The sequence below is a fragment of the Halichoerus grypus genome, chromosome 10 (genome assembly GCF_964656455.1).
Source record: "Halichoerus grypus chromosome 10, mHalGry1.hap1.1, whole genome shotgun sequence".
In the NCBI taxonomy this organism is placed as follows: domain Eukaryota; kingdom Metazoa; phylum Chordata; class Mammalia; order Carnivora; family Phocidae; genus Halichoerus; species Halichoerus grypus.
In genome coordinates this window covers 9058083-9084489 of record NC_135721.1, presented here as the reverse complement: position 1 = coordinate 9084489, position 26407 = coordinate 9058083, and the positions used below count along the sequence as shown (strand labels likewise).

Below are 26407 nucleotides of genomic sequence, written 5' to 3'. Positions count from 1 at the left end.
CTCTGACCTACATGTAAGCATAAATATTATTCGTGTTGGAAAGGAAGCAACCTTCTATTTTATTCAGGGAGATATTTAGAAATGCTGGCTGTGGATTTGCTCCATGGGGATTTTAGAAAGTTTGAAAAGGCTCCTAACTTGTGAAGATTATAAGAGCTCGTGCCATTTCTAATACCGTCCTTGTACAAGATGACAATAAACGTTCCTCATTGCCATCTGGTCGCATGTTTTGGATTCAGGCTGTATATAGAGAAGGCCGGTGCTCGTCAGCTCTGCGGTGCAAAGTGAACACTGTGATCCATATTCATAGTCCTCCACCTTCTACCACCTCTATCCATTCACAAGAAAACAAGGAAATGGAGAGCTGAGGAGGGGGTAGGGAAGATATTTGGGGCAAGAAATGGTTAAGCCTCAGGAAGAGCTTTTTACCTCTCTGGAAATAGTCTGGAATCAAGAAATCCCCAAGTCCTTTCTCTCTCTTCGTCCTGCCCCAATTCTTAATTTTGTTATGCTTGCTCTATACCCACCACAGTTCTATAGTCAGCTATACGGGTTTTTTGCAAGTGATGATCCTGACATTTTCCTTGAGAAGTTTCCGTTGACTACTGGACTGGTAAGAAGCACACGCTCTCGACCTCAGGTATCCAGCGGGGCAGCTGGGAGCCCCTTGTGGCTGCCGAGCACTTGCAAGTGGCTGGAGGAAAAGAAAGGCTGTAAGTATATTTAATACACACCGGATTTTGAAGATCTCATAGGAAAAATAGTTGAAAACATTGCATTCATAATTTTTATATTGATTATATGCTGAAATGAAAATATTTTGGATATATTTATCTAAATAAAATATGTTATTTAAATTAATTTCACTGCTTCTTTTTACCTTTTTAATGTGGTTCCTGCTTATAGTTGTCAGGGTTCTCCAAAGAAACAGAACAAATAGAACATGTATGTATATATATAGAGAGAGAGAGAGAGAGAAACAAATAGAATATATATGTATTTACATACATATATACAGACATATATATGAGATAGAAAGAGAGAGATATTATAGGAATTGGCTCATGAAATTATGGAAGCTGAGAAGTCCCACCACCTGCCATCTGCAAGCTGGAGACCCAGGAGAGCCAGTGATATATTTTAGTCCAAAGGCCTGAGAACCAGGGGAACTAATGTGTAAATCCAAGTCTGAAGGCAGCAGATGAGATGAGATGTCCCAGCTCTAGGGGAAGGCAGAAAAAAAACCAAAAGCAAATTCCTCCTTTCTCTGGCTTTTGTTCTATTTGAGACCTCCGTGGATTGAATGGCACCCCCCCCCCCCACACACACACACACACTGGGGAGGGCAATCTGCTTTACTAAATCCACTGATTCAAGTGCTAATCTAGTCTTGAAACACCCCCACAAACACACCCAGGAATAACACTTAATCTGGGCACCCCATGGCCGTCAAGTTGACACATAGAATTTATCATCACACTGCTTCGTTTTACTTCCTTAATGTGATAACTAAAATTTTCTAATTACATATGTGGTTTACATTACAGACAGATGGATAGAGAGATGATAGAAAGACCCACAGACGGTAGTTGATGATGAAGGAAGAGGAGGAGGCAGGGAAAAGGAGGAAGAGGAGGAGAAGGAGCTTCAAATCTCTGCCTCAAGGCCACCTTCTTGGAGAGACCTTTGACCACCTCCATTCATATACTGTCATATCACCGTTTTTAATTTTCTTTATTTATCTGGCACTTACTATTCTGAGATTATCTTATCTGATCACGTGTCTTCCCTCTCTAGCATGTGACCATAGGCTGCAGACCTTGTCTGACTTGGTCATCACTTCATACTCAGCACTTAATAGATGTTCCATAAATCTCTTCTGGATGAAATAACTAAAGGAATGAATTCTGAGCCTCCAGTCATGCTGATTTTTCTCTCAGGCCTATCCTTCTGGTCTTCTCTTTGTGATGTGACTCATAAGTCACAAATGCATAAGTCTCCTTCCAAACACAACTCAAGCATTAATCTCTGTATTGCTTCCTAGTGCTCTCTCTCATCTGTGATCCCACAGAATCCCGAGCTTAGCCTTTGTCACTGTACTTCTAGGTGATTTTGCTTTCTTATTTCTTCTCCGCTATAAATTCTTCCAGGGTAGGAGCCCTGAATCCCCCTACCTCTGAATTCCCATTACTCATCAGGAAACCTGGCACCCTAATGAGGGAGAGAGGCAAGATGATCAGGGTCAGGTGACTTGGGTTTGAATTTCTTATTTAGCTAACTGGTGGACTTTGAAGGTGATTCATTACATCCTGATTCTTCATTTCCTTACTTAAGATGGAAGGTTAGGGACAAGCTTCACAATATAATTTTCTTTGGGAGTTGTTTTTGTTTTTATAAGCATGTATGTATTTCTTTTATTTCTGCACAAATGGAAACATTCTAAGCATATTAGCTTGCTCACTGCTTCTTCCACTTAACAATTTATTGTAATTTAATTTATTTTTTAAAAGATTTATTTATTTATTTTAGAGAGAGAGAGCATGAGCAGGGGAAGGGGCAGAGGGAGAAGGAGAGGACCCTCAAGCAGACCCCCCACACACCAGATGCAGGCCTCAATCCCAGGATCCTGAGATCATGACCTGAGCTGAAACCAAGAGTCGGACCTTTAACTGACTGCACCACCCAGTAGCCCCCCCTTGTAATTTAATTTAAAGATCTTTCCATATCCATATCATTCTTTTTGATGGTTATATGTTATTTGATATTATGGATTATGGTAATTACTAACTGGTTTCCTATCCACAGGCTTTTAAGTTATTTTCATTCTTCCATAATTCCAAAGTAAAGATGCTGCAACTAATAGCTTTGAATGTGTATGAGGCCTGTAGCAAATCAATCGGGAAGATAAAATTCTAGAAGTAGAATTACCAAATCAAAAAGTGGATGCATTTTTCATTTTGACATATGCCGCCGAATTATTCTGCGTAGAGTTGTACTATTTAAATCCCTGCCAACAACTGATAAGAGTGTATGTTGTTGCACACACTCAACCAATGTAATATGATATTGAAATTGTGTTTGGTCTTTGCCACTCTGATAGTTAGAAAATATGATGCCATAATTTCTATTTGCATTTCCCTTATCATGCATAAAGTTGAATATGTTTCTCTGAGTTTACCAGGCATTCATATGTATTGTTTCTATGAATTATACCATTTTCCCCCTAAACTACTGCATTGTTGATCTTTTCTTATCAATATATAGAAACTCTTTTTATATATTTAGGACATCTTGTCTATGATGTCTATACAAAAATATTTTTCTTGGTTTTTTTTGTTTGTTTGTTCATATAGTAAAATGTATGTCTTATGGATTTTTTTTTTTTTTTACTTGTAAAGGCCTTCCCACTCCAAGATTTATTTTTAATTATCTTGTTTTCTTCTAGTGTAGAGTTTCACTTTTTATGTCTAAACCTTGGATCCATCCAAAATTTATTTTAATGTAAGTTGTGAAAGAACTATCAGCATTACTTTTTCCAGATGGTTACCCAGTTTTCCCTACACTATTTATGGGATAATTCTTTGTGTTCTGCAATCATAATTTTCAAGTTTATTATAGCCTTAGTTTTCTAGTTAAATGGATTCAACTATCTCTGTCATTCCTTTTGTTATATTTTCCCCGCCCCTCCACTGTTCTCAGAATTGTTTTGACGGTAGAAATTAATGTCAATTACCCTAGTATGGGTTAGGGACTCTGCAAATTTTATCTCTATTGTTGTTGAAAGCTTTGTTGAATTACTTCATTTATTTCAATATCTAAGTTCTGTGTACTGAATAGTTAAAGAACTATTGTATTTCTCTCTCTTCTGTCTTGTTGTTAGTGTATATAAATGCAACTGATTTCTGTGCATTGATTTTATATCCTGCTACTTTACTGAATTCTTGTATGAGTTCTAGCAGTTTTGGGGTGGAGTCGTTTGGGTTTTCCACATAAAGTACCATATCATCTGCAAAGAGTGAGAGTTTGACTTCTTCTTTGCTGATTCGAATGCCTTTTATTTCTTTTTGTTGTCTGATTGCTGTGGCTAGGACTTCTAGTACTATGTCGAATAGCAGTGGTGACAGTGGACATCCCTGCCATGCTCCTGACCTTAGGGGAAAAGCTCTCAGTTTTTCTCCATTGAGAATGATATTCGCTGTGGGTTTTTCATAGATGGCTTTTACGATATTGAGGTATATACACTCTATCCTTACACTCTGAAGAGTTTTAATCAAGAAAGGATGCTGTACTTTGTCAAATGCTTTTTCTGCATCTATTGAGAGGATCATATGGTTCTTGTTCTTTCTTTTATTAATGTATTGTATCACATTGATTGATTTGTGGATGTTGAACCAACCTTGAAGCCCAGGAATAAATCCCACTTGGTCATGGTGAATAATCCTTTTAATGTACTGTTGGATCCTATTGGCTAGTATTTTGGTGAGAATTTTTGCATCCATGTTCATCAGGGATATTGGTCTGTCCCATTTACAATTGCACCCAAAACCATAAGATACCTAGGAATAAATCTAACCAAAGAGACAAAGAATCTGTACTCAGAAAACTATACAATACTCATGAAAGAAATTGAAGAAGACACAAAGAAATGGAAAAACGTTCCATGCTCATGGATTGGAAGAACAAATATTGTGAAGATGTCAATCCTACCTAGAGCAATCTACACATTTAATGCAATCCTTATGAAAATACCATCAGCTTTTTTCAAAGAAATGGAACAAATAATCCTAAAATTTGTATGGAACCAGAAAAGACCCCAAATAGCCAGAGGAATGTTGAAAAAGAAAAGCAAAGCTGGTGGCATCACAATTCCGGACTTCCAGCTCTATTACAAAGCTGTCATCATCAAGACAGTATGGTACTGGCACAAAAAAAGATACATAGATCAAAGGAACAGAATAGAGAGCCCAGAAATGGACCCTCAACTCTGTGGTCAACTAACCTTCGACAAAGCAGGAAAGAATGTCCAATGGAAAAAAGACAGTCTCTTCAACAAATGGTGTTGGGAAAATTGGACAGCCACATGCAAAAGAATGAAACTGGACCATTTCCTTATACCACACACAAAAATAGACTCCAAATGGTTGAAAGACCTCAATGTGAGACAGGAGTCCATCAAAATCCTAAAGGAGAACACAGGCAGCAACCTCTTCGACCTCAGCCGCAGCGACTTCTTCTTAGAAACATCGCCAAAGGCAAGGGAAGCAAGGGCAAAAATGAACTCTTGGGACTTCATCAAGATAAAAAGCTTTTGCACAGCAAAAGAAACAGTCAACAAAACCAAAAGACAACCGACAGAATGGGAGAAGATATTTGCAAATGACATATCAGATAAAGAGCTAGTATCCAAAATCTATAAACTTATCAAACCCAACACCCAAAGAACAAATAATCCAATCAAGAAATGCGCAGAAGACATGAACAGATATTTTTCCAAAGAAGACATCCAAATGGCCAACAGACACATGAAAAAGTGCTCAACATTGACTGGCATCAGGGAAATCCAAATCAAAACGTCAATGAGATACCACCTCACACCAGTCAGAATGGCTAAAATTAACAAGTCAGGAAATGACAGATGTTGGCAAGGATGCGGAGAAAGGGGAACCCTCCTTACACTGTTGGTGGGAATGCAAGCTGATGCAGCCACTCTGGAAAACAGTATGGAAGTTCCTCAGAAAGTTGAAAATAGAGCTACCGTATGACCCAGGAATTGCACAACTGGGTATTTATCCCAAAGATACAAATGTAGGGATCTGAAGGGGTACATGCACCCCGATGTTTATAGCAGCAATGTCCACAATAGCCAAACTATGGAAAGGGCCAAGATGTCCATCAACAGATGAATGGATAAAGAAGATGTGGTGTATATATATGTATATATATATACATATATATACAATGGAATATTATGCATCCATCAAAAAAAAATGAAATTTGCCATTTGCGATGATGTGGATGGAACTAGAGGGTATTATGCTAAGCTAAATAAGTCAGTCAGAGAAAGACATGTATCATATAGTCTCACTGATATGAGGAATTCTTAATCTCAGGAAACAAACTGAGGGTTGCTGGAGTGGTGGGGGTGGGACAGATGGGGTGGTTGGGTAATAGACATTGGGAAGTGTACGTGCTATGGTGAGTGCTGTGAATTGTGTAAGACTGATGAATCACAGATCTGTACCTCTGAAACAAATAATACATTATATGTTAAGGAAAAAAAAAAAGAAGAAGATAGCAGGAGGGGAAGAATGAAGGGGGGGAAATCGGAGGGGGAGATGAACCATGAGAGACAATGGACTCTGAAAAAACAAACTGAGGGTTCTAGAGGGGAGGTGGGTGGGAGGATGGGTTAGCCCGGTGATGGGTATTAAAGAAGGCACGTTCTGCATGGAGCACTGGGTGTTATACACAAACAATGAATCATGGAACACTACATCAAAAACTAATGATGTAATGTATGGTGATTAACATAACATAATAAAATAAAATTAAAAAAAAAGAATAGACTAAGGCAAAAATTTAAAAAAAAAGAACTATTATAACTCCAAAGAATAATTGTCACAGCCATGCTGGGCATATGAAAGATCCCGAAATGAATGGGAGACGCTTCCTGCGGGAAGCTCACAAGGCAAGTCCACTGGCAGCTAACTTCAGGGACTGGCAAGGTGGCAGAGCTTTAAGGGGATTGGAAGGAGAGTACTGTGTAAGAAAATAGAAAGGGGGTGTCTATTCCTGCTGTAAGAATTGGAGTAGGACTGATGTAGGCAATGTCCTTTAGTTTGGACTTGAAAGATAAGGAGGGTTGTAATTGAAGGAACATTCCAAGTAGAGCCAACACCTGAGTCACAGCATGGACCCGTGAATCTACTAAGCACGGACAAAATGGAAAGTGATATAGACCAATTAAAATATCTATGCCTCCGCTTATACTGCTAGGAAAGCCTTTTGTGCCAGGGTGACCATTTCATAGAAGGCTGTTTGCCCAGGGTGGGGCCAGCAGTACCTCTGACCTGGATCCTTGGACTTGGCTGCCCCTTGTGCCCCAAAGGATTCTGGGCCAACTGAGGCTCTCCAGCTACACGGAATTATATTCTTTAGTACCATTGCGAGTCCCTTAACCTTCTTTAGCCCCAATTTTCTCATGTGTTTAATAGTGTGGCTATGAATAGGCTACACAAAGCATTGATCATGGTGCCAGGCTTTCAGCTACTTATGAAAATGAGTAAGAGCTACACCAACTTGTATTTGAAGTACACTTTGAATGCCTTGATTTGTTACCCATGTAGAAGAGGGGTCTGTTGTTCATGGAAAGTTAGGGATTAGAAATAAAAATTTTGAGAATCAATGGCAGGTAGGTGATGTTTGAAGATATGGATAAGATCTCACAGGAAAATAATTCAGAGAACGAGAGACAAAGTCTAATGACACAGCCTTGAAGAACAGGTCTGTGCCTAGCAAAACAAGATGAAGAAAATGAAAATCACTAATAATTTCCTCATCCAGAGATAATCCCTTTTAACTGATCTATTTCTGATCTTTTTTTCTATGCACATTACAACTGTTTTCAAACAAAAACTGGATCATATTCTATGTGCATTTTGTAAAATATGGAATTCTGTGTGAAAATTTCCAACATTTACTCAACAAGCATTCATTAAGTACTTCTTCTGAGTATTGGGCAACATGATGAACTAGTCAGAAAATGTCAGGGCGCCTGGGTGGCTCAGTTGGTTAAGCATCTGCCTTCAGCTCAGGTCATGATCCCAGGGCCCTGGGTTTGAGCCCCGCATCCAGCTCCCTGCTCAGCAGGGAACCTATTTCTCCCTCTCCCCCCTGCTTGTGCTCTCTTTCTCTCCATCTCTCTCTCTCTGTCTCTCTCAAACAAATAAATAAAATCTTTAAAAAAGAAAAAGAAAGTGTCTATGCCTTCATAGGGTCTATATTCTAATGGGGAAGAAAGACAATAAGGAGATAAATAAGAATAGATATGACAGCCAGAGGAACAAATGCTGTGGAATAGAAGAAAGCAGACTGTGGGGATGGGAACTATTGAAAAGGGTGCTGGCTCTTTTCTAGAGGGTGGTCTGAGGAGGAGATGATGTTTCAGTGGATCCCCCAAAAGAAAAATAAACATAAATAAATTAAAATGTGGTATTTGTTTCCTGGATTTGTGTTATTTGTGGTGTATTTCAGCTTTTTAGCTCCTTAATTTGTGATTTTTCATTCCAAATAAACATTTGTCTTTGTCTTTAAAAAAAAGTGCAATTTATCTGATCTTGAAGACAACAAAAGGGACAGACCAGTGAACAGACGATTCTATAGATCCATTATAGGTGAGAAAACAGAGTGTCACAGAAGCTGAGCTGAGAAGAGGAATATCTAATTTAGCGGGAGCTGGGAAAATAGATTAGATCATGTCTAAATCAAGCCTTGCTTAAGCACATAAAACAGGTGAGGAAGGGTATTGGAGGCAGAGTAAACATGAGCACAGAAGTGTGTGTGTGACTGTGTGCTGGTGGTAGGGTGCTAAGGCAAGTGAGAATAGTATCTACAAGGTCCAGCCTCTAGATGGGTGAGTAGAGAGGAGGGAGATAGAGAAGTAGGTAAAGGACATTATCTTCAAAAGAGCTAGTTCTCATAATCATTTGCAGTATTAAAAAAGAGGAATGTGGAAGATGGGTGGTGTTCTAGAACCTACCTATGCTAAAGAGCACTGCATGTTATCCTATGATTAGTTCTCTGTGACACTTTTTGCTCATAACGGTCTTATAAGCAACCACACACTTTTGATTAGAATTTTCTTCTTAACAAGCAAATCTCTTAATGTCTTCCCTCTGTCCACAGAGTTTGCTTCATTTTTATTCATGGATCGATTTCTTAAATAAATGTTCATCTTCCATCAAGTGCTTCAACTGCTGTTCAAATCTGCATTTCAGCAAAGCTTTCTCATCTATTGAAATAAATCTTATATCTAGAGAGATAATGATCTATTAATAGAAAATACGTAGGGTTCTTGAAATCAATTCTGAGCTGTATCCCAGCTGTAGGATTTAGTGGGCAGGTAACTTCGGACTAGTCATTTGAAACCTGTGAGTGCAAAATCTTCATGTGTAAAATAGAAGTAAGAATCAATCCCAATTTTACAGAGTTGTAGGTGGTCTAGACAAGATGGTGAATGTGAAGAATGCTTTGGGGACTGTGAAATATCATATGTAGTTCCTTTAATTTTCAGGGCTTGAAAAGAGAATCTACATGCTGTTTGTGTCAATGTCTTTGCTACATTAATTCTTTTGAGCTTTACTCATTTATAATTTTTTGTAAGACGAAATTATAAGACCTCCTAGTCTCCATCATGGTGGCTCCTGGTAACACTATGTCCCTAATCTTCCTGTTTTCAAAGCTACCAGGGATGAACTCTACTACTTCCATTTTAGGGTAGGGTTCTTATCAAGGAAAGTTTCTCTAGTTAATCCTGTTGTTGCAGTTAAAGTGAAATAGATAGAGGCTGCCCCTATGATAGTAGTATGAAGTTTCTACTACACATTGTAAAAATGGGTGATAATCTTCTGAGTCTTTTCTCTATCTCTCCTAGACCAGACAACATATAACAAAAACATGCCTAGTTAAAACCATCTTCTTTACAATAACAGTAATTATCATTGGACACTTTCTGCCTGGAAAGCAGAGTATTTTGTGTTTCGTGACCATTACCACATTTTTATCCCCAGAACAACTTTATATATTAGCTATTATTATTAGATCCACATAACAGGTGATTTTGCCCTACTGCAAGATGAGACTGATGGAGAAAGATTAGCAATGCAGATAATATTTGAAAAATCGTGTACTTAGACTTGTATAGTTGAAAACACAGGCTCTTTGAAGTAAAAGCTGGGTCAAAATTCAATCTTTATCATGAACTAATAGTTTGAACTTGGGAAAATTTATTTAACTTCTGTGAGTCTACTTCCCTCATCTGTAAAATGAAGATAATGTCTGATAGCATATACGTCCTTTCTTGTCTGAAAACTCTATAATTCTGTGTTTCCTTGGGCTGTGTTGAATTTTTAATACCCAGAAAAATCAATAGCAGCAGCAACCAACTTTTAGATGGTCAGATGTCACTGTTATCTTTTCATTTTTAAGAATAAATAATATGTGGAACAGGTAGAAAATTTCTTCTACAGCAAATGGCAGGGCTGTTTTGTTTTGTTTTATTTTTTTCCAGGTGTGGCAGAGATCTTGAACTTTACTGCAGACTTATATAATGTTATGCCTGGAGGAGACTTAAAATTAGACAGAAGTATTGGTCAGAGAAACACTATATACTATAACAAATAAATCCCCAATTTCAGCAATTTAAAATAGAACTTTATTTCTCTTTCAAATTACAGTCCAATACTATGGTCTTGGTTTGAGGACAACTTTCTCCCGGGGGCTGCCTCAAGAATCCAAGCTCCTTCTGTTTTAAAAGTACCTGAGCACCAGGTCACTTTCAGTACATTCCTTGTGGAAGGGGGAATGGGAGCATAAGAGCTGCTCCTGTTTCTTCAAAGCTATGGCCCAGAAATAGTACACACAGCTTCCCTTTACATTTCATTGGCTAAAACTCTCACATGGCTGTTTGGCTGGAAAAGAGGCTGGAAAATATAAAGGAAAACAGTGATATTATATTGGTGAACAGTAAGCAATATCTGCTCTCATCCACTCTTGACAAGCACATCTGTAATGCACATCTCTTCGTACCCAGAGACACACCAGCTTTCAGCAGCTCAAGCCCATGATCTCCAGTCAGTGACCTCTCCAGCAAGTCCAGGGGTGGCTCCTCATGACCTGGTGACCTGCGAACTAAGAAGAACAGGCCTCTGTCCTCCAAACACACGTCCAATATACCCGAGCATAGCAGATCCTGTACAACCAGTGAAACTCCCACTTAGAAAGACAAGAGGAACATGGGCATTCACTGGTCCACAGTCAAGATGAAATCCTGCTGGGTAGGTGAAGTGTCCTGTTCTGGCCCGGAAGGAAGTTCTTTGGCATTAGACCTGGATATTCTCCCTAGAAGAATTTCTTTTTTTCTGTTGTTCTCCACGACCCTGGGTCTGGCTTGGAGGAAGTGGTTCATTGTCCATTATTATCCATGGGTGGATAATGAGTCACATCAGTGTTGGAGACTGAAGAGCTTTTGCAAATTTGGGAACCCAAGACTTGTTTTACAGTCACAGGAGTTTTCGGTTTGCTTGTTTGTTTTCTATTTTGTTTTTAACATCCAGGATAATTGTTTCTTTTTTTTTTTTTTAAAGATTTTATTTATTTGAGAGAGAGAATGAGAGAGAGAGAGCACATGAGAGGTGGAGGGTCAGAGGGAGAAGCAGACTCCCCGCTGAGCAGGGAGCCTGATGCGGGACTCGATCCCGGGACTCCAGGATCATGACCTGAGCCGAAGGCAGTCGCTTAACCAACTGAGCCACCCAGGTGCCCAGGATAATTGTTTCTTTGACAGTATAATTTCCTCATAAAGTTTCTGTTATGGGTTGAATTTTATCACCCAAAATTCATATGTTGAAGTTCCAACCACCAATATCTCAGAATGTGACTTAATATTTAGAGACAGGGTCTTTACAAGTTAAATTAAGGTCATTAGGGTGGGTCCTAATCCAATAGAGGTGGTGTCCTTATATAAAGGGGAAATTTGTGGCAGACTCCATGTGAGGAAGAAGATGGCCAGCGACAAGTCAAGAGGAAAGACCTGAGGGCATCCTTCCCTCACCTTCCTCAGAAGGAACCAACCCTGCTGACATATATTTTGGACTTCTGGCCTCCAGAATTATGAGAACAAATTTCTGTTACTGAAGCATCCCATTGGTAGTACTTTGTTATGGCAAACCTAGGAAACTGATAGAGTTTCCTAAAGTTTCTGACCTATTTTCTATAAATCAGTTCCATGTATAAGACTTATAGTTTTTTTTTTTCCCCCAGGCGTAATAATCAATTTTTCCTTATTTTTCTGTTTCCTAATTCTCATGTCTATACCTGTCAACTTAATGTTTGATATCATGGAGCTACCTGAAACAATAGACTTGAGGAAAAAGATTTTATTTATTCTTAATCTGATTTTTGTCATACGGCTGATTCCCTTTGTTTATCTGGGTAGACTTAATGGATCCTTTTCTGCTGACAGCTTTTCCTAGAATTCTCTCTTACTATTTGTGTTCCGATGCCACTCTCTTTTCAACTTAGCAAGAGCCCACATTTCTGAAATCGAGTTCCTTACGCTTTTGCTCGCAAACCAGTCAGTCCTTTTCTGAGCCCATCTCTTTCTTGTAAGATCTTCCTTCAACGTAATGGTTAAAACACTCTAATACTAAGGTTCTTTTAAACTGCTGTCCTTACAGAATCCTGTCAATAGAAATGTGGTGTGTTTCCGGGCAACAGTTTGATCACATGAGTAGAATAGTATTCTAGGCAGAAGTGGCTTTCTTTGTCATTACTCCTAACAGCTAAGTCAGTGCCACTTATTTTAAGTATTTTATTTCCAGTAACAACTTTTATGTTAGTTATGGTAATAGTAGCAGCTATGACAAAGTAACCCCTAAAGCTCAGGGACATAGCACAATAAAAGTTTTTTTTTTTTTCTCACATGAAGGATGCATGCATACAAGTGTTCCTAATGGGTACAGTTGTTTGTTTGTTTGTTTGTTTCATGTTGCAACTCTGAGACCCAGGGTCCTCTCAGGCTCAGGCTCCATGAATCCCTAAGGCCTCATTGCCTCTGCAACTCTCCGGCAGAAGGGAGAACACAGAGTGGGAAGAAGGTGTAGCTACCTCTCTAAAGCCTTGACATTAAGGGCACATATGACTTCTGCTCCTGTTCTGCTATCTCGAAGTCAACCAAATGGCCATTCCTAGAAATGTAGCCTAGCTGTATGCCCAGAAAGAAGAGGAGGCACAGATTTGGGTCAGCAGGTGTAGTCTATGCCATTAGAAATATTTTATCGATGCCTATTTTATAGATGATAAAATAGAGTGGTCAAAAAGATCATTTGACTTGCCCAAGATCACAAAGTTTATGCAAGATAGAACTGACACTTGAATCCATGTATGTCTGACTCCTGAAACAAACCAGAGGAGGCTAGTAGGATGCTCAATATTCTAGAAACAGCCCATGAAGCTTATGTAAAATAGCTTAAAATTATAACACCCTACTTTAAACTGATAAAAACTTAACTTTGATAGCATTCCTAAACTTTACACTTTTCGTATTCCAAATTTGTCAGATGTAGCAATAAAAATACAAGAAAATCCATTGAATTTTGATTTCAGATAAACAAAACCAAAAAAATTAGTATAAGTATGTCCCATGAAATATTTTACCTGGAAATCCTGCATAAGAGCAATGTTATAAGAATTACAAAAGGCAAGGAATTACAAGTGCAAAGATGTGCTAAATATGTTTTAAAATTTTTAAATATTCCATATAATAAGAAAATGTAACACTTGAGAATTACAAGAACTCTGTCTTTGACTCAATCCGAGAAGGAATTGCCAGTGAATTAGAGTTGCTCTTCACGTGAACTCCTTGTCACTGAAAAACAAAAAATGTGGGTGAGTTATCTTGGGGGAACTTTCCAGGGACTCCCAGGACTCGTGTTTTGTTTCTGGAAGATGTTTGGATGTAATGACGTCATATGTAAGATCAGATATCTGAAAGCTTGCTATGGATATTAGGTGTGGTGTGGGGAAAGTGCAAATAGACAACTGTTCTAAGATATACGCTAACGTTAAAAATAAGTTATTTGTACTATCAAGAACATAAATTAAATGTTTACATTTCTTTAAAACATGTAAAATAACTGAGTGTACTTAATGGCTCTTTTTGCTCATAGTCTTTCCCTAAATTATCTTTTACCATTTCTGGCCCAGATGCCATTAGCTTTTCCAACCCCTGTGTATACTATTATTTAATATACAGGGCAATCTGGCAGGTACTATTTGCCACATGTTATAGATTAGAAAAATAAGGTTCAGAGATGTTCCAAGGATACATTTCTCACCAGATGGAAATCTTTAATTGAGATTTCCTGAGTCCGAATCTACCCCTCTTTCCATCATTATAATTAAATGACTGTCCTACTCTCCCGTCTGCCCTTTCCAGAGTCCACCGACCTTAGACACACATCAACAACAGTAGCAACTGAATATTACACGATTTGGGCACAAGGTCTTTAGATAAGAAAGATGTCAGGCTTAAACACCAGCCCCAGAAGGCTTTGTATTCACACAGTAGACTTTGCCAGAAAGTAAAACCTCACTCTTGCTCCTAAGGATCCCCGAAATAAGCCATTTGGATGTGATACTCATTTGTAAGTAAAAAATGGCTGGTAAGGATTTTGTTTTCGCTTTTTTGCTTTGTTTTTGAATTCAAATAAACTAGAATGGCAAAGAATATACTGTCAAGTCCCCAGCAGATGCAACCTTTGGCAGGGGCATAAAACAGGCCTTCCTCTTTCCATTAGAGCTGATTAAGCAATGATTCCCAGTCACCAAAAAGTATTCCATTAAGCTCTAAAGTTCTCTAATAATTTACTGGGGGTGTTTTTCAATACTTGGAAAATCCACATGAGTTTTCCATCCAAGCACCACTAGAATGATTCATCCTTTTATTTTAGCAACGGTTCAGAAACAGACAGAGAGAAGGTGTATGTCAAGGGGCTATTAGAGGTGGGAGTGTGGAAAGGAGCAAAAAACATGCTAGCATCATCTTTTATTGCTGAAGAGTGAACTTTTGATCAGAAAACATGTATTTCAGTAACCTTAAGGTTAATCTTGGAAAAAAAAAAAAAAGAGGAAGCTGCACTTTTGGTTTGAAAACAGTCTATTAATGGAAGAGCTGATACAATGAAATTTTAGTTAGCTTATCAATGATTTCAATCAAGAGCGTATTGAACCTGGTCCCTTAATCAACTTCAGAAAAAAATTAACAAAACCTATGGTTCTCAGCTCTGCCCTGCTTGGGTCCACATTGCTTTATCAAATGAGGCTGTGCAAGTAGGTTTTTATGGAATGGAGTTTATTTTTAACAAAAGGAAAACTGTTTAATTTAGACACATTTTAAGAAGCACCTCAAACTTCCTTAGGTATGACCAGATAACTGATCTTTCATTAGAAAAGTTGTTTACAACGGGTACCTCTGTTAAACCCTAGCACCTGTATTTTAAATTTTGTCTCCCTTGTCTGAGTATTTACTCATGTGTGGGCTGGATGCCTACTATAAAAATTAAAGTACATGACTCTGAATTATCCAAAATGTGTCTGAATTATCCAATATGCCTCCCACATATTATCAGCAGGTGGCTAAATTTGTTCAATGAAAGAATTCTGGGCAAAAATCAGAAATGCTTATCTAGCTGTTACTATTCAGAAAACTATGGCCACTTGGACTGATTCTTTTGCCAAGTCCTCAGACAGAAATGCTCTTTCGTGGTTTTACTTGTTAGCAACCTGGTTTGGGATTAACAGAGTAACCCCTTCCAAATGGCTCAGAGCACTTAAGACCTTTTTGTAGACTCTGAAGGACAGGGGGGGAAATGCCATATTTTAGAGTTGGGTGGACATGAGTGGGAACCCCACTGTGACACCCACATGGCTAGGCATTGTTGGAAAAATTGACCTCCTTCCTCCTCTGTTACAACCCTTGGTGATGAAGGAATGCTATGGTGAAGAGGAAGGTTAGCATATGCAAAGAACCAAGGGAAGTGTTTGACCCAGAGGAAACTCTCAGTAAACGTTTCAGAGAAAAATATTACATAATACTGCAGAGTCTACATGGCACTTTACGCATTACTTCTGCTCACCACCAGTTTGTATCTCCATTGCCATATGATGAAGTCAGATAGCACGAGAAAACTACAGTTAAGCTATCAGAATGGAATCATGAATAAAGATCAAAGAAATCAAGGCAGTAAAATGTAAATACAAGGTTTTTATTTCCGGCAATATGACCAAAAAAAATTCACTGAAAAAAATCCCTCTTAATTCAAACACTAAGAGTAAAGGATACAAGTTTTAAAGCGTCTTTTTAGTGGATAGCTGGATCTGTGAAAAAAAATAAGAAAAATTCCAAAAGAACAAAAGTAAACAGAGAGATAGAAGTAAAGTGTTATGTTTTAGGGGTTTCGTTTTGTTTTGTTTTGTGTTTTGCAGAATCCAAGGCTTCTGAAGCAGCAACTGCTAACCCCATCAAGGTAGCTGGAGGAGCTACAACTCCAGGAAAAAAGAAAGAACTCACAAGTGGGTAAAAGATGGGGAGCTGAAGCTGGGACCCACAATCACAGGTCAGTACTCTCACTGACCAAAACTCAACAGAAATGATGATCTAGATAACACCCAACTACCAGTAGGGACAGACAACCAGGGCACTTCTCAGTCTTGATTGTTGTCTTCAAAGGAGAGAAGCTCTCCTCTAAGAATTCATAACCATAGAAAATATTATGGTACGTGGACAAGGGACAGTGACCAGAGGCAAAATGTTCTAAAGTCTGTATTAGGAAGAAGGCAGAGAGAGTAATTAACTATATATTTTGTAAGATCAGTACACACTATTACTATTACTATTACTATTTCAATAGGAACCACTAGACTAATACAAACAGCGGTTATAACTTCAAAACTAGTAGACAAATACAAATAGAACCTTAAGTCTTCAATCATTTAAGAGAAATATAATCAGAAAAAAAGGAAAGAGCAGAAGACAAATATAGGAGAGCAGGTATACATTCAATTATATAAATCATCACCAGAAAAAAATTAACTGAATTTGCACTTGCAATGCAGAGGCTCTACAGCTGGATTGTTAAAAAATCAAAGAAAAATAATCAGATCAAATGACACAAAATAATTGATACTGTGTAATCAAAAGGAAAACAAAGGAGATGAAAATAGGAAGGTCTAGTCTATAACCACAACATCATTAACCTACTGATCACTAATGAAAAGCTATGGAGAAATCCAAATATTTGGAAATTGAACAACTTCAGAATCATCTACAGATCAAAAAAGAAATAACAAGGAAAATTAGAATGTAGTTAAGGCCAAATGAAGAAACCTAACATACCCAAATCTATAGGACACAGTTAAAGAGCACCTAGAGGGAGATGTACATTGTGATAGGCTTGCATTAGGAAAGAAGTAACAAGTTAATTGACTAAGTTTCCACCTAAAAATAAAGAGAAGGGCACCTGGGTGGCTCAGTCGGTTAAGTGTGCGCCTCTTGATTTTCGCTCAGATCATGATCTCCGGGTTGTGAGATGGAACCCCATGTCGAGCTCAATGTTGTGAGATGGAACCCCATGTTGAGCTCAATGTTGGGCATGGAGCCTGCTTAAGATTCTCTCTCTCAAAAAAAAAGATCTCTCTCCCTCTCCTTCTGCATCCTCCCACCGCTCATGCTCTCTCTTTCTCTAAGAAAAATAAATTAAAAAATAAATAATAAAAATAAAGAGAAAAAAGGAATAAATTAAGTCCAAAGAAAACAGAAAAATGTAAATAATAAATTCAAGAGCAGAAATACATTAAATGGAAAATGAAAATCAATGGAGAAAATCAATGTCACAAAGCTTATTCTCTGAAGACACCAATCAAGTTGATACAATGCTTGTCAGACAGATAAGACAAAATGAGAGGGAAGACACACGTTACCGATTTCAAGAATGAGAGAGGACTCAGTGTATATTTTGCTCTGAGATAGCAAATGGATCAGGACAGAAAGCTTAGAAACATACCCCCCACATACAATGAATAACTGATACATGACAGAATTGGTGTAGAAAGTCAGTGAGAAAAAGTTGAAATTGTTCCTCAATGACTGTGAGACGGTGGAGTAGACAGCGTCAGAGTATCACCCATATCTTGTCAGGTCCAACCATTATGCGATGACTGACTACACAGGACATTCACAAGCAATGGTAGTTTACTTTTCCTTCCTGATGACAATCCAGAAAAGAGTAGAAAAAATACTCCCTCACCCAACAGCTAATACGATCTGTATATAAATGTCCCAGCTCCCTCAACACTCAAGTGGGTCAATGGATAAACCTGAGATTATTTCTGCACTGACGCCCACAGTTCCCAGTGGGATTGATCTCTGATTCCTCATGGTGGCAACTAGTTTATGTATTTGTCGCCGTTAGCTGCCTTCCCCTCCTGGTTTCTTCCCTGATAACTTTTTAGATTCACTTCTTAAATAAACTACTTATTCTCCAATCATCTTGCGTGGTCTTCAGAGTGGGCAACCAAAATTGTCATTATGTGTTTAAAAAATGAAGGAAAGAAGGGAGGGAGGGAGGGAGGGAGGGTGAAGAGAAGAAGGCAGAGAATGGCAGAATTATTTTAAAAAAATAATCTAACTATCTGCTATCTATGAAAGACCCATTCCAGCCAGCAACAAGGAGAGGGAGATAAAGAAGTAACTGAAGGTGCTCATCAAATGATTTTAAAAGAAGTCCCTAGAAGCTAACATACCACTCTGATTCATAAGTGTTGGCCAAAACTTAGTCACATGATCATACCAAAGTGCAAGGAAACTGGGAAATGTACTCATTCTGTTCATTTCACTTAAAAAAATTAAATAAGCCTAGATTATGCTCTGATGATATTTGGGCACACTGGGCAGTATCCATCTCACCAATAAAATGACTAAAAATAAATAAATAAAATTGGGAAAAGAACTGATAGCATAGTGTAAGTGATATCCTCAGCTTTCCTAGAACTAATTCAGCAAAGCCTGCACAAAGCTGACGTCTCAGGAAAAGCGAGTATGGAGGTGACCCCTAGAAAAACTAAAAAGAGAAATTGCTTTTAAAAATTGCCACCAGTACATGGCATTTGGGGTAAGAAAAGGTGAGTCAAGAGTATCTAATGAGTGCTTTTCATTAGAAGCATATCAACATGTATATTTAAAAAGTAAAATGTTACAAATAAAGAAGGAAGACTCCATCAGATATAATCACATGCCAGAAACACCTCAAATGAGAAAAATAGTCTTTGGATTTGATAAAGAGGACACGGATTAGCAAGACCTGATGCCTGTTTGCAGAGGGTGGAAGAGTGGAAGGCAGAGAGCTGTGATGAGATCACCTGGGTCATTATATTTGTGCATGAGATGCAACTTTCAGTCTTTCACCACCCTGTTTTCCCCTTTCTGGAGCTTCTTCAGTTTGTGAATATCCTCGTTATCCTCCAGCATTCAGAACTGACCAGATGACACCGTAGGTAGTCTGTCCACCAGAGAATGGGAAAGACCGTAACTTACCATAGTCTGAGCTTTTACTGAAGCAGCCTGAGTCTGCCCTAAAGATTTGAGAACATCTCATTCTCAACATTTTATATATATAGAATCAGAAAAAATATATACATATATACACACATACAAACATATATATATTTACATCACATGAGCATCACTGGCTTATTCCATCAAGCAACAGAATGAAAAACTACGCAAAGTTAATAATCACCTCCCCCATTCACTTTTATTTCACTCCTCTGCTTAGCTGCTGTTAAATTCCCAAAACTGGGATTCCTGGGGAGAAGTATCTTTGTATTTTTAATTTTAGTAGACAGTTCAAGATAAATTTTTACAGATTTAGCCATTTACCCTCTCACCGGTCCAGTGTCCAGCCCCATGCGTCCTTTCTGTATTTTTGTTAGTCTGAAGGTTGAAGAATATCATATGATTTCTTTCATTGTATTTATCTATGAGGGAGAAAGAATATCACATTACATATTTACTGACCGCTTTTATTTTCTCTTCTAAAACTTATTTGTGTATATGTATTTTGCCCAATTTTTTGTTTGTCCCTTTTATGAGCTTGTAGGAGCCCTGTGTATATTAAAACATTTTTTGTCACCTGTGTTGTGTCATCTTTTGACTTTTTTATAATTTGTCATAAAATTTGTACATTTTTTTCCTTTTTATTTTTTAAAGATTTATTTACTTATTAAAGAAAGAGAGAGAGAAAGAGAGTAGGGGGAGAGAGAGTGGGAGGAGGGGAAGATGCAGATAATCTCAAGCAGACTCCCCACTGGGTGAAAAGCCAACATGGGGCTGGATCTCATGACCCTGAGGTCATGACCTGAGCTGAAATCATGAGTTAGATACTTAACCAACTGAGCCACCCAGGCACCCCCAATTTTTTCCTTTTTAAAACATAAGGTCTTTTTTTCCTAATTTTTAAAAAATATTTTATTTATTTATTTGAGAGAGAGAGAGTGAGCACGAGCAGGGGGAGGGCTGGGAGGAGGGGCAGGGGGAGAGGGAGAAGCAGACTCCCCACTGAGGAGGGAGCCCAATGTGGGGCTCGATCCCAGGACCCTGAGATTATGACCTGAGCCAAAGGCAGATGCTTAACCAGCTGAGCCACCCAGGTGCCCCCTTTATTCCCTAATTTTTAACAAGCATCTGAGTGAATATAAATTTGGGCACTTCCACAGAATTCAAGGGTACCATTTCCAAAGTTCCCAAAGGTATCCATGGAGGCAACTCAAGGAGCAAGTTCAGGAAGACAATAAGGACTTCGCATCACCTCATTCAACCATGGAATCAACCAAGTCCTCTGGTCCACTGATTTCTACAACTTTGGAGCTCAGGGGAGCTGGGCCTGCAGAGCACTCATTCAAGAGCATTGAACAACTCATGGCCAAAGTTAGGGTCAGCCAACTCAGTCATTCCACAGATTATATCCTCTTTGCCCCAGCAAACATGACAGACAGAAAAGAACCTGCCTTTCTTTTTAAATGTCACCTTATAAATCACGATAGTGAATTATTTTATGGTACATTGTAGGAAACCAATCTGAATGATGGCATACTTTTGCACTGCGTTTGTAAATTGCTTTTTCAAAGATTCATTTAATCAATATTCCAGAATATAGTAGTGCATTTCATCATCTCCAATTTAAAATCAGATGCTGAGATTCAGATGTGAGGAGTGACGAATTCCAAATAGAAAACTACAATAACTAAGCTACAAAATCAATAAATAACTAAAATATAAATATTTTACAAATGCACAATTCCGAAAGCAGTGTCTGGTTGAGGGTCCGGGCTGAGGCACTTCCTTCTGAATGCTTTCCTCTTCCCATGTAGATTCTACTTCTGCATTTATGACTCACTTCACCAAGAGTCTTCTGAGTGTTTGACTGCAGACGTCAAAGGTATCAGCAGATCTGGTTAACAGATACTTTGACTTTAACTTGAGTGAAATTAGTTTCCACAATAAATGTGGTAACATTTCCTCCTTAGATTCTCTGTTTTACCTAAAGCGATGTTCCTCTCCTTATCTGACAAATGTTTATTGAACACAGAGCCCCAGGCTCTTAACTAATAAGTTATTAAGGGAAAGAAGACAATATTCAAAGTAACATAGTTTATTGTTGAGCTGTTGGTTGGAATTTGTTTCAAAGAGACCACAAAAGAATGAAACATAAGTCAAGGAAAGCATACCCTTAGGGTGTGTGCAGGCAGGGGCCATATGGAAACTTGACTCTACAGTTGATTGGCTGCATATGCACCTTGAACTCTGATGAATATGGCAGAGATGATGACAGAACTGCTACCCTTTATAAGTTTGTTGCTGTGTTCCAGGCTCTATGCTTTATGTGGATTATCTCACTGAATATTCACACAATCCCAATAGAGCTTCATGGGGTCATTGGTAGAGCCCTTGCAAGGATCAAGAGCAGTGCAACTCCAAGTGACTGTCACGGGGCCATCTGTACCATGCTGGGCCTCTGCATAGAACTGAAGCTTGATGGATATCACAGTAGTGCAGACATGAGGGCAGGATGAAAGAGGTATTAATTGAGTGGTCTGTTAGAGCAGAAGTCATAGGGAATTGGCATCTACCATGGAAATGTGATCTGTACCTAACCATAGTTACAACTTGTTAGTTGCAGCTGAAGATAATTTTTTTAAAAATGAAGTGTGGTAAGAAACTCATTATACAAGATACAATCATTTTGGAAAGAAAAGTATTATTTAACACATTCCCCATGTGATATGGCTCCAGATTGTAAAATGACTTTTCTGTATTGGAGTTCACTCAAATCTCATCTTGGGTACAATGTGCTTACAGATCTAATTCTAAAAATATCCTTTTGTATTTTGGAACTTATAACTAGTCTGCTAAGTGGGAGGAAAAAGGAGTTTCAAGTTTCTCATTCTCTTATCACTCCTAAGTGAATTGCTACGAAGTACATCATTTATTATCTCTATTATGCCAAGCATATAACATTTTTGAAGGGCTCAGGGAGATTACTTGAGTGTAGGATTGTTCAGGGTCACACTCAATGAAACAGCCTTTTTACACATCTGTTAAAAGAGTGGACAATTCACTTCTGAACAGATATTCCTACATTTCTGAAGATTGTTTTGACTAATCTGTCTCATGTAAGATCCTGGGTCTACCACAAGCCTATGGAAAACCTCACTGGAATCAAAGCCATAGACCAATCAGATGGTCTTTTATGAAGCCAAACCATATGGAGCTTTTGGTGAACTCTGGGGGGTATTTTGCAGGATATTCTTTGTGTGTTTCACAGTGGTTTGAGGAGAAGTACAATCCAGACTATGGCATGAAGATGCCATTCAAATAAAGAAAAAAAAAAAAAAGTCCTCTTATCTCTCAAAAAACTTTATTTTGGAGAAAAAGTGGAACAAATCAAATCCAACACACCTGGAGAACAGGTATGTACCAACTCATGCAGTTAGAGGAAGGTTTGTATTAACTGGTTGTCTTTAGCGGAAGTATTTTGTACAGTGAAGTACATTCTGAGAAGAGTGATTTTTTTTTTTTTCAAATCTGAGATTGACAGCAGGAAAGAGGCAATCCTTCTTCATCTGATCTCCAACTCCCCTTCTATTAAAGTTTTAAGAAAAGTTTTTAGAGAGATGAGAATTGTCTGCCTTATCTCTAAAAAGGTTGGATTGATATTCTGTGCTCTCCAACACAGGTGGGTGCTTCAATTTAAATTCAAATTAATGTGGGGCGCCTGGGTGGCTCAGTCGGTTAAGCATCTGCCTTCAACTCAGGTCATGATCTCAGGGTCCCGGGATCAAGCCCCGCATCGGGCTCCCTGCTCAGCGGAGAGCCTGCTTCTCCCTCTCCCTCTGCCTGCCGCTCTGCCTACTTGTGCTCTCTGTCTCTCTGTCAAATAAATAAATAAAATCTTAAAAAAAAAAAAGAAAGACAATTTTTTCTTGTGTAAAGCCACAGATAAAGGCATGTTTATTACAGAAGTTAGCCTACCCTAAATAATAAAGAAATTGGCATTGCAACAAAAACTAAAGAATGTGGCATTGACTTAGCAATCAAGCAGTAAGTAGAAAGAAAACCAATATCAGAAAACTAAAGAGCCTTTTTATTTGTTGGAAAGAACACTTTATTAGATTGTTTACATCGACAATTTGGAAGGCAGAACAATCATCTCTTGGACTCACAGTGACAGGAAAGGCAAACAAAAACAGGTCAGTTGTTGTAGATTGGTTGTTACTGACCACACTTAGCCAGGCATGAGAAGAAAAACATGAGATCGGATGAAAATTCTCTGGTTTGAAAGAGAGTGGAATGAAATAAAGAAAAATTTTGGAACTTGAATGTCAGTAAAAACTGGTCTTCTAGACTCAAAATAGTAAGAGAAGCTTGATAAGTATTTTGAACAACAAACGTCTATTAGAACTCAGCCCTGTGTCAAAAATCAGAGTAAGAGTATGCTTTCCACTCAAGCTCATTATCCCAGATAGACTCTGGACAGGTTCATGAAGTTTAGAGAAAGATGTTTGTGGGTCAGAAAGTAAAGAAATATTATGTATTTGAAAATTATGTCTACAAACAAACTTTATCTGTGGCTCTTGCCCTAGTGAGACAACTGTAAAGAAGAAGATGAATCGCCTTCCAAGTCTCTGGAGAAACTGCCAAAAACCTTGAGCCTGAACAATCAATCAGTCAGTCAATCAACACTAAATAAATGTCTTTGACTATTTGAGAATTAAAATGACCTCAAGCCCCCATATTGCACAAGCAGGAGGAGAGCTATGAAATCTGACCAGACTCCAAATGTGACCATGGAGAAAAAACAGTCAAGGGAGAAGCACCCACAGGCAGAACAAAATGCCATGGTGATTAAAGGACAAGGGGTTCTCCCAGGGAGCAGAATCAGGGTCTGCTAAAGGAGCTGCCTGTTTCCACCATAGAACACCTTCATAAGGCCTGTCCAGTAGAATTTCAGAATGGCTATGGATCATGGGTGGCTGTGTTTCTCACAGTTTTCCTCTTTATAAGTACCAGTTGTCATAATTTTGCCCTTGATGGACTATTATATAGTCGACTATATATAGCCCTTGATCGGGTTTCGGTTGGGCAGATGATGCTTCCTTAGTACAGAGGTTGCCAAGACACGAGATGCCTTGGTGGGAACTGGAAGAAGAAGAGAACTGTGTACCACCCAGAAATCTTGGACTTTGCATTGGATAGAGTGAAAGGATGGGACTTACGTTGTCTCAGTTCAGAAGGGATGAGTGCAAAGAAAAGTGGAAGGGATATTTGGTGACTAAGGGCTGAACTGTGGCCCAGACTTATAGTGTTCATCAGTATCCATGTTCTCTCCTCTCTGACCATCCATCAGAGCTACATATTCCACCTTCTCCTGCACTTAGGCATGACAATATGGACAAGTGCCCATGGGAAGCGATGTGCGTCCTTCTTTAGGCAGGGCCCATGAAATACCTTTCCTGTACTGTCCTTCTTTCTTTCTCCACCAGCCAGCTGCATGAAGCAAACGTTAAGTGTCTAGAAAAGGCTGAAGCTCAAACCTCCTGGGTCCCAGTAACTTCTACCCTTCCGGGTGATGTAAGGGAGATAGAAACTTTAGCTACATTAAACTGTTAAAACTCGGGGCTTGTTTTTACAGCAGTTAGCCTACTCTGATCAATGTGCCAAGAATTGCTGCTTCTAGTCCCCTAAAAATAGTATTCTTCTGTTACACAAGAAACTGCATGGATCATTTGGTGATACGGGGAGAAAACAGAGGACATTTTCCCATAGTTTCTAGGACCAGTCTTCAGGAAGACTTACCCCTTTTATTAACTCACTCAGGGTAGAAACTGTGGATCCACAACCAACATATCAGGGTTTTTTTAAGTAAACTTTTTGGGGGGCAATGAAAAATAAACTTATTTCCAATTTTATAAGAAAACTGTAGTCAAGCAAGCATGATTTCCAAATTAAAAGGCTTTAAGCAATACTGATGAAGATATTACGTGTTCACCAACCTTACTTAAAATGTAACTCTTCAACTGACCTTGGCTCTTATTGAGAACATGGCCACAGTCTATTAACCCCCACTCTTCTTGTAGGAAGAAAAAAAGTGTTACATGGCAGTGTCATGGGTCTCAGGCCCTACCTATTAAGGGGATTTTCCCAAGGGATTCTCGGGTATAATGACCTGTGAATGTCCCATGGCAGCTGAGTCGAGCATTTTGTAGGAAACTGGAGAAATTGCTCAGGTAATCAAGACATCACACTTTCTGCCTCGCTTTGACCCCAACCCATCACCAGTATTGACTGGACATGTCACAGTGCAGCTGAACTCCAGGTCAGGTGGACCCTTGGTGAAAAGTACGTGATTTGAAGGTAGCCATTTGTTCTCCTGGTAACTCATAGCTTTTCACCTTGGAAAAGAATCTCTTTTTAAAGGAAAACCAGTAAAGGAAGGCAAGAAAGGTGTGATGGGGGCCGTGACAGAGTGTGGCAGGCTGCACTGTGTTGCTGTCACTGAAGTTCACAGGGCGCTGTGAGGACAAAAGATGCTCACCCAGACATCAGGCATGGCACATGGTTGCCCGAGACTGACATTGAGGAAGGGAGTTGTTCTTCCCCCAAAGACCAAGAGTAGCTACCATGGGAATCTGGACATCACAATAACAGACAAAGATGCATTATTGGACAATACAACAAAACAGCTTTATACAGAGACACAGCAGGCCAAAACAGAAGTCATGGCTGCCCAAATATTGAGGAGTGTGCTATGTCTTCAGTCCTCTCTTTGTGTGGCAGGTGGAGGCAAGAGTGAATAACCTCTTTTGGCTGAATAAGTCCATAAGTTTCTTGGCAAATTTCGGGAAAAAAAATCCCCAAGTGAGGGGCGCCTAGGTGGCTCAGTCAGTTATGCATCTGCCTTCGACTCAGGTCATGATCCCAGGGTCCTGGGATCGAGGCCCACATTGGGCTCCTTGCTCAGCGGGGAGCCTGCTTCTCCCTCTCCCTCTGCCTGCCGCTCCCCCTGCTTGTGCT

The 26407-nt window shown here is 39.0% G+C and overlaps 1 long non-coding RNA gene across 2 annotated transcripts; it reads left to right on the top strand.

Annotated features, from left to right (window-relative positions):
• The first annotated feature begins 291 nt into the window (after positions 1 to 291).
• LOC118546583 (uncharacterized) lies at positions 292 to 26407 on the top strand. Of its 2 annotated transcripts, XR_004922667.2 has the most exons (3): positions 292 to 713; positions 16264 to 16394; positions 23977 to 26407. It is a non-coding gene; the product is annotated as an uncharacterized LOC118546583 (long non-coding RNA). The 2 variants fall into 2 exon arrangements; XR_013442148.1 differs by lacking the exons at positions 16264 to 16394; positions 23977 to 26407 and adding an exon at positions 2530 to 3384.